Raw genomic sequence first — 13,829 nt, 5'->3', positions numbered from 1 at the left:
AACATCCAATAGCATGCTTAAACACATAGAGCACTGGTTGGGTAAGATGATAGTTATTGTGTTAAAAAAACAAAAAGAAGGGATGAGGGGTTTATGGTTCATTATTAAATATGTTGAAGAAATGGTAAGCATATTTAAACAAACCTAAACAAGTGTATTTACTACAGATATTTCAGAGCCTTTAGTATACAATTACGTGTTTCAAAAACATATTTGACTACAAAACTCTTTTTGAAAGAATATCAAAAGGGACTGTGAGAAACAGTGCTATAAAGGCATTCTCTTTTCAATCAGATATAAGGCAAGAATGAATCCTGTTACCACTGTGATCTAATGTCATTCTAGAAGTGCTAGCCAACACAATCAGAGAAGGTAACAAAGCAAGAGACATATATTTTTTAAAGGAAAAGGCAAAATCATTATTATTTACTGCTGATGATTGCCCACCTAGAAGACCAAGAAAAACAACTGGAAGACTAGTAAAACTAGTAAGAAACCAGCCTTTTACTAAAACATAAAAATCAGTAGGTACAGAACATACTGAGGAAAATATTTGCAATATGTATGACACAGGGATAATACCTGAGATATAAAAAAGTACAAATAAAATAACTCAAACCTTCACCTTAGGTAATTGTAAGAAATCCAGTCTCCTATTTGATGTTTCTTTAAAAATTTTTAGAAAACACTTACTCTTTTGTATGGTTGCCTGCCAAGTCTACTCCAAATTCTCCATTGTGTTTTCTCCTAGACAGCTTCTCCCATTTCAGAACAACCATCTGATGTCCACATGTTTACGAAAATTCCATCTCTTCCATAGAGGATCCCCTCCCTCAGCCCCACCCCACCCCAGGATAATTACTTCTAGGCCTCAATAATTTCCAGAAGTACTTTCCCCCTACACAAAAGGATTAAGGAAAACAGTGCAATGTGGGTATATGGCTCCAAATCCCATCTCCTCCAGAATTATCCACCAATGTGAGTTGAAGATATGCTTCTTCCTCCTCATTCTTCCTGAGGCCTTCCAGTGTCAACTTATAGACATACCTCTCCCAAGGAGAAATAATTTTCATAGAGTCCAATAAAAAAACTGGTGTCCATGCACATATAAATATATATAGCAACAAAAATGCAAATTAAAACTACAGTAAGATACTCTTTATTTATACAACTGGTAAAAATTAAATATAATGCCCAGAACTGGGAAGGATGGGAGGTAATGGATACCCTCATACAATAATAGGGGGAATGTTAAGTAGTTCTGTTCTATAGGGCTAATATACATTGGACATCAAAATGCATAAAAATATGTACACCCTTTGACTCAGAAAATTTATTTCTAGAAATTTATTCCAAATAAATAGTTGGTCAAATTCTACAGATTAAGAATATTTGTTACAATACTGTTCATAATAGCAATAAAATACATGCACATATAATGGAATATTAAATATCACAGCCATTAAATATCATGCTATAGCTCTAGATTACCTAGCTGAATATCAGAATCATCAAGGGAGATTTCAAAAGTTATGTGTTCTTGGACTTTGTCCCCTGAAAGTCTGATTCAGTAGGTTTGGAATGCTCCTGGGAATCAGAACTTTTTCAAAACTCTGTAGCTAATTGTGATGCAGAAGAATTCCTCTATCAAATATGAAAGTTTATTTTAATGTTATCTGAATTATAATAGTGTGTGATATTGGTACAAGAATTATAGACACTAATGGAACAGAATAAAATGTTCAGAAACACTTATATTTAAGAAATTACTCTGAGAACCAAGTAGGATTTTATACCTTTGGAGAAAGGATGGATTATTCAATATGAAGCATTAAGACCACCACGTGACTACTTGGAAATATGTTATACTGACCAAAAACATTTCCAAGGACTAAAATTACATGTAAAAGTGAAACCTTAAGAGAACTAAAAGTGCACACACACACACACACACATACACACACACAACACACACACACACAAATATAGCTAAGTACAAAAAAAATTACATAATCTTGGAGGAAGATTCATGCTCAAAGCCTCTCCCTAATGAAAAATTCTTCCTTTGTACACCTGAATTCTCAGAGACAAGACTTTATGTTCATAATTTTTTAACTACGAAATAACATATTTAAAATATTATACAATTTTTTTCATCTGTTCCCTTTAAAACATCCAAATAATTTCAAAGTTTATTTTTGAGTCAAAATGCAAATGATTAAACTTCCTTGGGTGACCAAGTTGGAAAAGCCTCTTTTTTCCAACCGAAAATATTCTGACCTGAAGGAGCACCACAGCAGGTAATAATTATAGCAGATGGATAGAGTAATACATCCTGCTGATTTACTTACTTCCTTTGTACCTTCTGAGGGAAAGCAAGCTGATTAATTCCAAAGTAAGTCTATCTGTTCAATATACCTTCTTCCATTTCTTCATAATCGTCACAAAGAAGCAGAACTCATACCTGAAATAAATTCTGTTTAGTGGTAAAATATAAAGATGACTGAATATTAGTCTGATGAAGGAATACCTGTCAGGTTCCAAGGATGAAAACAATGCTTTGTGCCCTGAATGAATGGTCTTTTATCCAAAGAAACAGATTTTTCATGTATGGGTAAAATAAAAGCAACCAGTATAGTCACCTCCACCCTTCTGAGGCTCAGTGGGAAAGAGAAAAGGAGAAAGTCTAGCCAAACAGGGGTTCAAAGGGCCACAGTTCCCAGCACTTCTCACAGCGTGGGGTATGTGCTGATGGGGGACAGAGTGGTAGAGTAGGTCTGACAGTCTGTGGGTCCCCAAGGAAAATGACTCCCTCCAAGTTTGCCAGGGGTGTTAAATGGGTTAAAAAACGTAAAGCACTCAAAATGTTTCTGACACAGACATAGAAATTGGTAGGCACATGTTAGGATCAGCAGATGAGAGGAAGAATCATGGACCAAGTTCACGTCTTGTGGCCGCCTCTGTCTATTGGACCAGCTGGATATAACCTTGATCCTTCTCAGGAGTAGCCAGGATTCTAAAGTATTTACAGATGAAATACTATAATGTCAGGAGTTTGCTTTAAAATGCTCCAGAAAATAGAGGTGTGTCTTGGGGAGAGAAAAATAGATAAAACAACCCATCAGTGTATAGTTAAACATGAATCATACTTTAACATTTGAAACATATCCAAAGTCAAACTAGTGTATTACAATCTAGTTGCATCAGTCAACTTTGTATTCAAACCAGAGGCCTCATTTAGTGGACAGGGTGATTACTAATTTCCCTTGGGGAGTGGGGGAATTCCAAGCCTCAAAAGAAGACTGTCCAGGGCCTCCCACCAAAACATATTTTAGAACCTGTCGTAAGGTTTAGCCTCATCACTTTATTCCAGTAGCAACTTAGGGCTTTTCATATAGTGGGAGATCTATACAGAAGGACAGCCAGCTCATGAGCCGCAAAACCTCTAATACCATTCCCCTCAAACCCATCTAGAATATCTTTCAGTTCCAGTGAGTAAGCAACCCCTCGCACCTACTCGAAGAGGCAAATCCAGTCACCACAGCCTGTGTTCCATCAGCCAAGACACTGATAAGAGTATTTTAAATTTTGGGACCCCCCCCCCCCCCGTTTTCTCCACTTAGTATATTTTCCAGTGTTGCTAACCAACAAGTTGTGAACCCATCTAATGGGGTTTTGAGATTATTAAGGCCAAGTCATTACTATTATGAGAATTCCATGAGTTTCATTTTCTAAGTCAGTGGCTATTAAGTGGAAAATATGCTAAGACCCAAAGTCCCCAAATTACTATCTTTATTTCCCCTTCACTCTAATTTTAACCAGAGGTCATTCTCATTAAAAAGCCTCTGGGGTCTTTGATAAATGTAAGTTTTATACTCGCTGAGAGATCCTTGGCCCTTTCCTGTGGCTGCACTCATGCCAGTCATCCAGCTGCTATCAATTAACATTCCATCAATTTCTCTGTCAGTTTGGGTTAGGCTTGACTGAGTCACAGGTACAGTCTACTTGGCAACATTTTGATTTCACAATGTGCTCACCACAGTAGAGTTAGAATCTTTAATGAAGTTTCATTCAAATACAAAAACATTTATTGAGCACTTATTATGTGAAAGGCTCTATAAGTTTGACCTCATTCCAATGACACACAACTTCATTGTTCTAATTAGTGATGGCTAAACTAATTTTCTAAAAAGAGATTATTAAACTATAATTCTGTGTTAGATCAAGAACAACTTTTTGGCCTTTGTTAAAGAATTACATGAATGATAGAAAAAGGAAAGGAAAGGAATAGAAGGGTAAGAAAGATAATAAAGAAGGAAAAGAAACATAAGAATAAAAGAGACAAGAAAGCGAAAAAGAAAAGAAAGTATCAGGAACAAGTGAAAAGAAAAATACAATGACAAAAAAGAAAAATGGAAAAGGATTAAAAAAAATAAGAAAGGCAACAGAGAAGAAAGAGAGAAGGAGAGAGAGGGAAAAAGTCAAAAAAGAAATCAAGAATAAAAGGAAGCAAGGTACTTTTATCTTCTTCAATGTGCTGAACTAAATAGCTAGAAATTTTCTCCTGGTACAACACACTTTAAAATATCAGATGAAAGATATTTATATATTAAAAAATTAACAAGTTATTAAATGGATAGTTTATATAGCAAGAAAGTTAGGAAAATCCTTAGAGGCCCTAAATCACAAGAAAGCATGAATTTAGAGGGCAAGCTAACACTGAAGCCAAAGGTTGCACTAAAAAACATCTGGCAATCCCTGATGGTTTATGGGAAAGGGGGCATAGGAAAAAAGCACAAGGCCCATGCAAGGTGAGCCAGATCAGAGACTCTCACAGAAAGCAAGACACCTGAAAGGTAATACTCTTAGTGGGAAAAATAGAAAACAAAGAAACCAAAGCTCCACAGAGGAAAACTATAAAGAAACTTGTATGTCTCAGACTCACCTCAGGTAGAACTGAATAAAAGTTCTCTCCTGAAATTTCTAACCAAAATCATGGTATGAAGTTCAATTTCTATTTGATGCAAAAATATATATTTTTTTTAATTTAAAGGGTTCTCAGGTTAGAAAGTCTCCCAGACACGTTGCAAAAGCAAACACGGTTCTTTGCAGAGTAGCATACCTTAATTAAGCCCAGGCTTCAGTGAATTCCTAAGGATAAAGTTCTGAAGCACTTGAGTTCTCATCAAAAAACATCTTCAGACTTGTAAATAAACAAAACATCAACAGTCAGAGGCAGAAGAAACATTAAACTTCAGAATTATATCTACAAAAATTGCATATGTTAAAACAACCAAAAGCTAACATAAAATAACTTTAATATGCTTAAAATTAAAAATGAGGGCTATTGAAAATATAGCAAGGAATAAGAGTTTATAAAAAATAGCAAGAAATCATTTTTTGAAAACCACATAAAATATTTAGAAACTAAAATCAGAAATCCAATGACAAGTTAAACAGCAGATTAGATACAGCTGAAAAGAGACTTTGTAAAGTGAATAGCAGGGCTGAAGGAATTAACTAGACTGCAACTCAACAGATACAGAAATACAAAATATGAAATGGAAGTGAGAGCCAGAGAGCATGGGTTGAGAAGTCTTAACTACATCTAATCAGAGTTTCAGAAGGAGATAATGGGGAGAGGCAATATTTTGAACAGATTATAGCTGAGACTCTAGAATCTACTAAACTAATGAATCTTCAGATTCAGGATCCCCAGTGAATCCCAAGCAGAATAAAAACAAACATATCTTCACCTAGAGGCATTGTAGTGAGATTGTCTAACATCAGTTTAAAAAGATGATGCTCTTGGAGCTGGCCTGGAGATGTAGTGGTGAGTTCACATGCTCCACTTTGGTGGCCCAGGGTTCACAGGTTTGGATCCAGGGAGTAGACCTACACACCACTCATCAATCCATGCTGTGGAGGCATGCCACATACAAAATAGAGGAAGATTGACACAGATGTTAGCTTAGGGACAATCTTCCTCAAGCAAAAAGAGGAAGATTGGCAACAGATGTTAGCTCAGGGCCAATCTTCCTCCCAAAATAAATAATAAAAAGATGATGATCTTAAAAGTAACCCCCCCTCCTGAAAAAAGAGCAGCCAGAGAGTAAAAAGAACAGATTACTTTCAAAGGAACATCAATTAGTCCAAAAACTGATTTTTCGCAAACAATAAAAGCAGGAAAAGGGAATAATGTCTCAAAGAATTGAATTAAATTGTCAATTTATAAATCTGTACCCAGCAAAGTTCTCTTTTAATATAGAATTAAAAAAGAAATTTAAAAAAGAAACTTTCAGACAAACTTAAGGAATTAACTTCCAACATATCTTTACCAAAGGAACTTCTAAAGCAAGTATATCAGAAAGAAAGAAAATAATCTCAAAGGGAAGGTCTGAAATGCAAGAAGAAATGCTAATGAGAAAAATAATAAGAATATAGATAAATCTCAACAAACAATAACTTCATAAAACAATTATAACATCTAACTTATGGGATTACATTTTAAGTGAATTAAAATTTTGCACAGCAAAAGCATAAAATATCAAAGTTGAAAATAGAAGGATGAAAAAGACATACTAGGTGGGGCTGGCCCCGTGGCTGAGTGGTTAAGTTCGCGCGCTCCGCTGCAGGAGGCCGAGTGTTTCATTGGTTCGAATCCTGGGCGCGGACATGGCACTGCTCATCAAACCACCCTGAGGCAGCATCCCACATGCCACAACTAGAAGGACCCACAATGAAGAATATACAACTACGAACCGGGGGGCTTTGGGGAGAAAAAGGAAAAAGATAAAATCTTTTTTAAAAAAAAAAAAGAAAAAGACATACTAGGCAAATACTAGTGAAAAATCTGGCATAGCTATGTTAAAAATGGAAGAGGAACACATTACTGAAGATAATTAAGGCCACCATATAGTTTTTAAAAGTTTTAGTAAACCAGGAAGGAATAAAAATTCTAAATGTATGTAAATACAATAAGATAGCATCAAAATATATAAAGAAAAATTGAGATGACTACAAGGAGAAATTGATTAATTCACTGTCTTAGCAAGAGATTTCATATACCTCTTAAAATATTTACAGATTGAGTGAACAATAAAGTGTAAAGATGGAAAATTTAAACAAAAACATTTGTCAAACTTAATCAAATGATCACATACGGAACATGGACCCCAAAAATGGATAATACACATTTTTTTAAAACATGTAAGGAACAAATTGAAAGGAAATGGGATGATACTGAGTGTAAATCAATCTAATAGATAAAGAAGTAAAGAGAGAACTAACGCCTCCTCCTGAGTTATAATCCTTGCCCTAAGTACTAGCTGGTAGCTATTCTACATAAGAATGAAACTCCTTCCTAGAATCTTAGGGTGGAGGAACTTCAGGGTTGTCTACTCCAACCCTATGTCTAATACAAAAGTCTCCACAACATTCCCCTAGAGCCCTAATCTAGCTTCTGTTTACATTTCTCCATGAAGGGGAACTATGGTGGTCCCTGAGCAGCCCTACCATGTCCAGCCCCTCCCAGCCTTTCACAGGTTGTCATGCCTGCAAAAGAGTCATTCTTTCACAGCAGCAATTCAACTGTACGTCTGAGATAACTAGTCATTATCCTGGAGTCTGTGGACAATGTCACAGGATGGGTCTGGTGAAGATGTAAGAAATTCTACCCAGAATCCAAAAGGTCTAGTGACAGGGCTTACTAAAAACAGGGGTATAATCATACAAGGCAATTGTGTGGCGTTTCAGGATAATGTGGTTAGGCTTTGTAAGCCCACTCAGAGCTTCTTGCAACCTGGAAGTACCTTAGCTTGGACTAACAGAATACTATACACATCTCCCATTAAGTTTTAAAAACTCATAATGGAAAACATATAATGAAAAACAGCAAAATGCTGCCCATCCTTTCCTGCTCCTAATTCTTGTCCTCCGGGGACAACAATTTTTAATTCCTTTATTTACCTACAAATTTTTTAATAATGTGGTCATATTAATTTTTCTTAGTTCTACATTTTATCTATTTCCAACAATAGAAGATAAAGATTTTGGGGCCGGCCCCATGGCCAAGTGGTTAAGTTTGAGTGCTCCACTTCCATGGCCCAGGGTTTTGCCAGTTCAAATCCTGGGTGCAGACATGGCACCATTCATCAAGCCATGCTGAGGAGGCATCCCACATGCCACAACTAGAAGGACCCACAACTAAAAATACACAACTATGTACCAGGGGGCTTTGGGGAGAAAAAGGGAAAAAGAAAATCTTAAAAAACAGATTTAGCTCTTACCCCGACATACATACATAATTTTCCTCCCTGATAATCTCAATATAGCTTCTTACTCTTTTTGCTTAAATCAGTATAGTGTTTATTATAATAACATAAATATTATTCAGGGCTGAACCTATAGTTTACAATGATAAGATTTCTTTCCATGAGCAACTTTTTGTTTTCTGTAGAGGAAATATCATCTTTTAAATTTCCTCAATTTTTATCTCGCTCTCACTATGTCATCCACAATTCTTCAGCAAAACTAAAAATATTCTCTAAAGTTCAAACTCATCAGGTATTCCCTAAGTTTCATTTTTCTTTGAGGATTTTCTCTCTCCGCTATCTCCATCCTTTTCCATTATTCTAGACTGATGGCCCTCTAGGTTCACTGTACCACTGGGACTTCCCTTCAAACCATTCTGGGAATTTCCTTTTTTCCCAGGAATTTCCTTCCTTCTCCACTGTGTTGCATCCTTGATCCCTTAATCCCACGCCTTCCACTTTCTTTGCTTGCCATCTTGTTTTGATGATGCACATCCCATAATTATTTCCAAAAGAAAATAAATTCTTAAAGATATTGTATCATTCATCTTATTGACAGTTAGGCTGAGTATTGAATTATGAATTGAAAATCCATTTCCATCAGAATTTTAAGGGCACTCTTCCACTGTCTTCTAATTTTATTCGTTGCAGCTGAGAGGTCTCACGCCCTTCTGATTCTTGATTCTTATTCTATAATGTCTCTTCATGTGAACATCTATGTGAGAATCCAAAAAAATTTATATGTCAAATAATAGGAAAACAATTAATTTGGGTAACTTCATATAATTTAGCCATTAAAAATCATATTTTAGGGGCTGGCCTTGTGGTGCAGTGGTTAAGTTCACACACTCTGCTTTGGCAGCCTGGGGTTCACAGATCCCAGGCACAGACCTACACACCGCTCATCAAGCTACACTGTGGTGGCATCCCACATACAAAAAAAATAGAGGAAGATTGGCACAAATGTTAACTCAGGGACAATCTTCCTCAGCAAAAAAAAAGAGGAAAATTGGCAACAGATGTTAGCTCAGGGCCAATCTTCCTCACCAAAAAAATAAAATCATATTCTAGAAAAATATTTAATGTCATAATAAAATCACCATGATGAAAGAGATAATATATTAATGTTTTAAAATAATGAAAGATAATTAACCAAAATATTAAAAGTGGCACTACTGTATGATAAACTTTTGGGAGTTTCCTATTTTAGTAACATCTCATTACCGACTGAATGTTTGTGTCCCCCCAAATTCATATATTAAAGCCCTAGCCCCCAATGTGATGGTATTTGGGGTTAAGGTCATGAGGGTGGGGCCCCAATAATGAGATTAGTGCCCTTACAAGAAGAGGACAAAAAACTAGAGCTCGCTCTCTCTGTCTCTCTCAATGCCATGTGAGAACACAGGGAGAAGGCAGCTGTCTGCAAACCAGGTAAAGGGTTCTTAACAGGAATCAAATCTGCCAGCACCTTAATCTTGGACTTCTCAGTCCCCAGGACTGTGGGAAATAAATGTCTGTTGTTTAAGCCCCCTAGTCTATAGTATTTTGTTATAGCAGCTGAAGCTGACTCATATACGTCTATATTAAAAAAATTTCTGGAACCTGTGTTTATTTTTACAGTTGGGTTTGAAAAAGTGTCCTAATGTCATGTTAAAGTCCTTAAATCAGTAATAAATATCATGATTACATTGGAAAAATCAATAAAGGAGCATGTTAATCTATATCTTTATAAATGTGGTTTTAATCCTATATTTCCAACCTTTTATTATAAATATTTCCTAACATATAGCAAAGTTAAAAAAAAATTTGTCAGTGAAAAACTGTATACCTACTACCTAGATTGTACCAGTAACATTTTACTATGCTTGCTTCATCACATATCAATCTGCCTGTCCATTCCTCTAGCCATACATTAATCTCTCTTACTTTTTAATATATTTCAAAATAAGTAGCAGACATCAAGACACATGTTTCAGCATGCATGTTATTAACTAGAGTTCAATATTGTTTGTAGTACTTTTCTTTACAGGTAAAATTCATATCCAGTAAAATGTAAAAATCCTAAATGTACATTCATTGACTTTTGACAAATGCATATATCTGTGTAACCCAAATTGCTATCAAGATATAATATCACTGTATCACTTCATTAAAATGTAAAACACCTGCAACCATATAGGTCCACTTATCAGCCACCTCCATCCTTTTTGCTATAATTGTTACATGTCTTGCATCTACATACATTATAAACGTCACAAACCCATGAAATGTTATAAATTTTGTTTAAAACTGTCACATATTTTAAAGAAATTGAGAAAAAATAGTATTTTATATTTACCAGTTCTAATGCTCTTCCTTCCTCCCTCCTTTCCTCTTTCCCTCCCTGCCTTCCTTCCTCCCTCCTTCCTTCTTTTCTTCCTCCCTCTTTTCCTTCCTTCCTTCCTCCCTCCTTCCCCTCACTCATTCCTTCCTTTCTTTCTCCCTCCTTTCCTTCCTTCCTCCCTCCTTTCCTCTTTCCCTCCCTGCCTTCCTTCCTCCCTCCTTCCTTCTTTTCTTCCTCCCTCTTTTCCTTCCTTCCTTCCTCCCTCCTCCCCCTCACTCATTCCTTCCTTTCTTTCTCCCTCCTTTCCTTCCTTCCTCACTCCTTCCTTCCTTCCATCTTTTCTTCCTTCCTTTCTTTCCCCTTTCCTTCCTTTCTAAAGAACCAGGTTTCCATCTGGCCTTATTTCCCTTGAGCCTGAAGAACGTCTTTTGGCATTTCTTTGGTGTAGTTCTGCTGACAAAAAGTTCTCTGAATTTCCTTAGTACTTTTTTATCTGAAAATGTATTTGCCTTCATTTCTTGAAAAACCTTTTTTTAATATAGAACTTGTTGATACAGAATTTTGGGTTGACAGAGTTTTTTTTTTTTCTTTCAGTTCTTTAAAGATGTTTGTTAATTGTCTTCTCTCCTCATTGTTCCTAAGACTCCAGTGGTCATTCAAATTATTGCTCCCCTTCATGTGATATACTGTTTTTCTCTGGCTGCTTTCAAAATTTTCTCTTTATCCTTAGTTTTCAGCAGTTTGTGCTCTGGCTTGGGGTTTGCTGAACTTTTATAAACTGTAAATTTATAATTTACACAAAATTGGGGTGTTTTGGCTATTATTACTTACAATGTTTCTTTGTGTCACATCTGCTTTATTTCTCTCTTTTGGGCCTCCAATTACACATATGTTAAACCTTTTGATATTATAGCACAAATCCCTGAGGTTCTATTTCTTTTTTTTTTTTTTAATGTTTTTGCTCACTGTACTTCAGATTAGATAATTCTCTTGATCTATCTTCAAGTTCAGTGGCTCTTTCCTCTGTTATGTCCTTCTCCTACTAAGCCTATTAAGTAAATTTTATATTTCAGGTAACTTAATTTTCAGTTCAAGAATTTGTTTGGCTCTATTCATGGTTTAGTTCCTTGTTGGAATTTCCTATCTTATCACTCATTGTAAGCATGTTTTCCTTTACATCGTTGTGCATAGTTATAATAGCAGCTTTAAAATCCTGGTCTGCTAATCCAAAAGCTGGATCATATCAGGTTTCATCTTTGTTGACTGTCATTTTTCTCAAGAATAGATCTTTTTTTTTTTTGTTGTTCCTATTACGTTGAGTAATTTTGGATTATATCCTAGACATTGTGAACATTATCAAAGGAAACTCTGGATTCTGTTATATTCCTCTGAAGAGTATTACTTTTTATTTTTTTGTTTTGGTTTGGCAGGCAGGTAACTTAGTTGGACTTAAACTCAAACTCTTGTCTCTTGGGCATTAGCCCAAATCTCAGTTCAGTTATTTTATTCTTAGTCAAGCTACTTAGAATCTGTCCCACCCATGCACAGTTCAGAGATTTTAGCAGAATTTTTACACAGAATTTTTGGTTCCCCTCTCTCTGGCTCTCTCATTGCCAGGATAGCTCCCTCACTTTCCAGTGGCTGTGGTTGCCTTAAACTCTGTTCTCTGATTCTTCAGGCCAGAAAGACTATTAGTTTTCTATAGGCATTTTAGCTGCCTATATAGGCAACTGTGGTCTGCATTGAGGCTAAAAGCTGTAAAAAAAAGACAAAGAAAACTCACCCTTTTCCATTTCTTTTTCCAAATGCCAACCATTCTCCATAATCTGTTTAATTTTTCTCAGTCTCCATTGCCTCCAGGTAGTCTTTGTTCGTTTGTTTTATCTTGCCCAGACTTTATAGTTGTTATGTCTGAGAGGAACCAGTCTAGTAGGATCTTGATCAGACATTCCTGAAGTGAGTCAACCATTGTGGGAGATTTTAATTTTCTTTTTAAGACCTTGATATATTGTCCACCTTGAACAAAAGTTACTTCTATAATCAGGAAATTTTTTTATTATATTAATATTCTATCACAAATGAAAACTTTCCATACAAAATAATGAAACTTTACATTTATATGGAGAGGATGGAGAAGTAGAAATTCTTTTGAGAATGACAGTGAAAGTTTGAGCAGAATGAAGCAGACTTGAAAATTGCACAGCAAGAATTCAGACCACGAAACAGGAAAGTCTCAAAGCCAAAGGATACCTCTGAGCTGGTGTTGCACCCACTGGCAGTAGCAAGGAGGAAGGCAAACCAGAGCTTACCTTGTCAGTATTTTCATCTCTAGGTATCCTTGTTAACACTTACACTTCCCTTTCTGGTGCAAGACCCTCCCCTCCCAGAGTACCCATAGCCCATAATACACTTACTGAATTTGATTTCTAATTTCCTCCAAGGCAGAAGTCTCTCCTCAGGATGAGCATCTGAGTGGACAGCTGTAGGCTTTCTATTTCCACAGGAACAGTAGGTTTATATGTTCAATATCATCATTAGTGATAAAAGAATCTACTCGAAACAAACTGTGCGATCTTGGGTGAGTCATTTCCCCTTTCTGGGTCTTAGTTTCTTCACCTGAAAAATGAGAAGCAGGAACTAACAGAACTTTAATTTTTTTATCTTTGAAATTCTACATAATGGCACTTAAATTTTATAGAACGTGAACATGCTTTAAATATATCTTTAAATTCTTTTTTCCTCCAAAATCTACTATCCTATACCATACTTAGGGTATCCTGTGCTATATAAAAATCCACTAGAGGGGAGTAAAACATTGGATGAGAACACACCACAGCTCAGCTTGGGTATCCTGCATAAATTATATTTGCAACTGTTGCCTAATGTCTGTTGTTTCCAATCAATCCCACTTAATTGCTTTAAAATGCGAAGATGCGAGGGAATCACCATTTACATGTAGAAATCTTCTGCTCTGTGGAATAAAGCCCCAAGCCTGAGGCTAGAAGTCTTGTACTCTTTCAGGCTCCTTGCTGATGGAACAAGAGCAGTTCCTTAGAACAAGCATGCCTGTTCCATGTCTCATTTTCTTTTATTTACAACTGAGTTGCAGTCACCAAAAAGATTCCCTAATCCTTAATTCAGAAGAGCTGCTTCATCTTGGAAACTAATTCTTCCTGAAAGGCCAGAGCAACCCC

The 13,829-nt window shown here is 36.1% G+C and overlaps 1 long non-coding RNA gene across 1 annotated transcript; it reads right to left on the bottom strand.

Moving 5' to 3' along the window:
• Positions 1-1,145: 1,145 nt before the first annotated feature.
• On the bottom strand, positions 1,146-13,829 carry LOC111771546 (uncharacterized). Its single transcript, XR_002805439.2, has 6 exons — positions 13,050-13,829; positions 12,419-12,586; positions 6,583-9,027; positions 5,757-5,919; positions 5,123-5,203; positions 1,146-3,089 (listed from the first exon to the last, which is right to left on the bottom strand). It is a non-coding gene; the product is annotated as an uncharacterized lncRNA (long non-coding RNA).

Source organism: Equus caballus, chromosome 1 (genome assembly GCF_041296265.1).
Source record: "Equus caballus isolate H_3958 breed thoroughbred chromosome 1, TB-T2T, whole genome shotgun sequence".
In the NCBI taxonomy this organism is placed as follows: domain Eukaryota; kingdom Metazoa; phylum Chordata; class Mammalia; order Perissodactyla; family Equidae; genus Equus; species Equus caballus.
Note: the sequence above shows the minus strand (reverse complement) of the source record. Positions and strands in the feature narration are given on the sequence as shown.